Genomic DNA, 3,865 nt, shown 5'->3' with positions numbered 1-3,865 from the left:
GAAAATATCAAGGTTAAAACACAGAGGGAAAATAAAAGGTGGAAAATACAGAAAAGTACATATAGCACATATAAGAAATGTATTTGGGATCTCAGGAGAGGAAAGAAAGAGAATGGAATGAAAGCAATATTGAATGAGATAATAGTCAAAATTTTCCAAACCTGACCAACATCAACAAGGCACAGATTCAAGAATCTCCAAGCAGGATCAATATACATGAAACCACACTTTTAGCATGTCATAATCAAATTGCTATAAATTAAGACAAAGAACAACTCCTTAAAGCAGCCAAGGTGGGGGCAAATATATATCATCTTCAAAGGAACAACAACTACACTGACAGATGACTTCTCAATAAAGACAACCAGAACACAAAAACAAAGGTAAATTTAAAGAGCTGAGGAGGGGGAGTGGCAGGGAACCAGACAACCTAGAAATCTATGTCCAAAGTGAAGGTAAATAAAATGCAGAATGTAAAAGTATTTAATGGATCCCAAAGTGCTGCAGAAAAACACAAGGAGAGGAAAGCAACTGGATGCTTTTAAAATCTTCATTCAGAAAAATATGATTGTAGTTAACAGTTATGAATTCAGCATCTTCTGGGCTGGCTATATAACTTTTTCTCTTAGGTAACTGCAGTTTAGAACCTTGCTATGGACCAGCCTTCTGACAAAGAGGTAACTTGAGAAATAAGAGGAACTATTTGAGAAAGAATATGTGAATGAATTATCAAAAATCCTACACTATCATTGTAGTTCATTTGAGCAGCTATAACAAAATACAATAGACTGGGTAATTTTGATAAGGAAAATCTGTGTCCTAAGATGGCCGACTAAGCCAGCAAGAGAGTCCCAGTCCTTGCCCAGGGGCTTTTCTGGGTTCTTCTCCCTGCTCTGCTTCCCACATGCACCAATCCGGTTTCTTCTCCCTACCCCATTTTGTGCACGCACCAAAAGTGCCAAGTATGCAGAAGTAGAAGTGTATAAGTTGCCCCCTTTGTTTGTGCTCGGGGCTCAGACTTTTGGAGACCACTCTCCTCTGAACCCACTGATGTTAAATAAATCTCCTATCCAGGATCTCCTAGTGCCACTTGGTTCTTCCATCGGGCGATCCAGTTCAGGTTCCATAACATTTGGTTCCCTGACCAGGAAACCCAACTGTGCTGGCCGATTGTTGCCACTGGTTTGGGGCAATGGTGGGGCAGTGACAGAAGGAGGGATCATAACAGAGAAGGCACACCCTGCCTAATTTTTCAGCAGTCTCCCACCCCAGTCGCCTCGGGCCAGCCCCGCTCCGCTGGTCCCACCAGACTGCAGGAGACTTGGCAGGTGAGGACCTGGATTCCGGTAAGGCCTAGGGCCCCAGGACCCCAGGACCCAGACAGGCTCACCCCCACTGGGGTGGAAGGGGAGCCTGATCACCTCCCAGAGACCTCTTAGAGGTCTCACAGGTAGGGATTCCCAGGGAGGGAATGTAATAACTTCTGGAGTGTGAATGTGTAAGTGAATGTGCAGTCCGACCTGGCTTGCTCAAGTAGACTGAATCTGTGACTCCATGGGCAGGCACCCTTAAGGTCCCCAGAAGCCTATGGAGTCTGAGTGAGCCCATCTGCGATTCCATGATGAATGCATATGGTCTATAGCGGCATTGGTATGGTTTCTGATTGTAAGTCACAATGCTGAGACCTCTATGGCTAAGCCTCACCTAAGCTCCTTCGGGACAGGGCCAGACGGGCATCTGATTGGTCTCCTCATCTCAGGAGGTACCCCCACTTTGTCTGTCTCTGCACCACCACACACGGGGACATCACCATGTGGTCAGGGCAGAGTAAACCTATGGTACTAGAGACCATGATCAAAAATTTTAAGAAGTGGTTTTCAGGAGACTATGGAGTCAGGATGAACACCAGCAAGTTGAGAGCCCTATGTGAATTGGAATGTCCCACCTTTGATGCTGGGTGGCCTTCAGAAGGGACATCAGATGTCCCAATGATTCATCGAGTATGGCAAGTCATAACAGGAGAACCAGGACACACTGACCAGTTTCCATACATTGACTCCTGGCTAGGAATTTCTCAGACACTTCCCCTCTAGGTGCGATTCACCTGTAATAGGCAGGAACAAGCCAGAGTCTTAATTGCCTCATCCAAGCGACCTAAAGAAAATCAGCAAAAGCCCCAGTCTCCACAGATCCTAGCCGGAGATCCCAAGGATGAACTGACCCTGCCCCCACTGTAAGCACCCCCAAGACCGCCTACACCTGGCCCTTCCACTCCAGACACTCCACTGCCATCGGTTTCACCAGCACCCCAAGGCCCAAAAGATCCACTTTCTCCAGGACCAGCAGCCAGACTGCACCCCAGACTGGGTGCAAGCGCCCTCCAAATGCTGGTACAAGAGACGCGGGAACCCGAGAGGCACGATGAAGACAGGACGGTCCAACCCGGCCGTTCCATGATGTATTATCAGCCCTTCTCCACCACCGACCTCCTCAACTGGGAACATAACACTCCATCCTACTCTGAGAAACCACAGGCCATGGTAGACCTCATAGAATCCCTCTTCCAGACTCGTCAGCCAACCTGGGAAGACTGCCAACAGTTACTCCGCACAAATAGAGGTGCACGGCAGTACCTGGAAGAGCACACACCAGCGGGAGTCATTGACCCTGCTGCCTGGTCTAATACAGCCACATCTGAAGAGCTCCCAGCATGGGACTTCACCACAACCAAGGACAGGCCCACATCTGCTGATACCAGGAGGCCCTCCTCCGGGAAATCCGGGCAGGAGCTAAGAAACCCATGAACATGACTAAGGTATCCTCGGTCACTGAACAACCAGGGGAGTCCCCTGGGGACTACTATGAAAAACTATGTGAAGCCTACAGGATATACACTCCATTTGACCCTGAGGCACAGGAAAGCCAACAGATGGTAAACACCTCCTTCGTGCTCAGGATGCCCCAGACATCAGAAAAAAACTTCAGAAACTAGAGGTTTTTGCCAGAATGAACATCACCCAAATAATAGAGATTGCCAAATAGGGTCTATGTGAACAGGGAGGTGGCAGCCGAACTGGAAGCTGACAAAAAGATGAAAAAGAAAGCCTCCTTGCCACAACCCTGGAAGAAAAGGACAACACAAAGATGGGGAGACCCCAACCACTGAAAGGCGGGAAGCCCAGAACCCCCTTGGTAAGGGATCAGTGTGCCTACTGTAAAGAGAAAGGGCATTGGAAGAACGAATGTCCCAACTGGGGAAAGGCTCAAAAGCCCAGCCGCTACAAGGAAGAACCCCAAGAGAAGGACCTCATAGGCCTTGTGGGAATGGGCTCAGACTGAGGGGGACCGGGCTCTTTCCTCCTTGGCCCCCATGAGCCCACGGTCAAAATGAAGTTGGGGGGCCAACCAGTGACTTTTATGGTTGATACTGGGGCCGAGCACTCTGTTGTCACCTCCCCAGTAGGACCTTTCAGCAAAAGGACTGCAACCATCCTCGGGGCCACCAGGACATGGGAGATACAGTGGCCCTTTTGCCAGGCTCACCAATGCGAACTCGGGGGCCACAAGGTCTAACACAAATTCCTTTATCTGCCCGATTGCCCCATCCCTCTCCTGTGCCAAGACATATTCTCCAAGCTTACGGCTCAGATAACCTTTGAGCCCACTGGACACCCTAGCCTCCGATTGAACCCAAGGCAAGAGGAGACGGGGTCTCTAATACTAGCAATTACCATGTCAGGGGAAGAAGAATGGAGGCTATTCTGTGCCCAGGCCCAACCGAGCAGCCCGCTGGAGTTCAGACTCGCCTTCCCTGCAGTATGGACTGAAAACAACCCACCTGGACTAGCCTGGAATTAGGCCCCTA

The sequence above is a fragment of the Eumetopias jubatus genome, unplaced genomic scaffold, assembly GCF_037043125.1.
Source record: "Eumetopias jubatus isolate StellerSeaLion01/CBP00866 unplaced genomic scaffold, mEumJub1_p1.0 scaffold_3, whole genome shotgun sequence".
NCBI classification, from domain to species: Eukaryota; Metazoa; Chordata; class Mammalia; order Carnivora; family Otariidae; genus Eumetopias; species Eumetopias jubatus.
The sequence above is the reverse complement of the archived record's forward strand: the minus strand, read 5'-3'. Positions refer to the sequence as shown.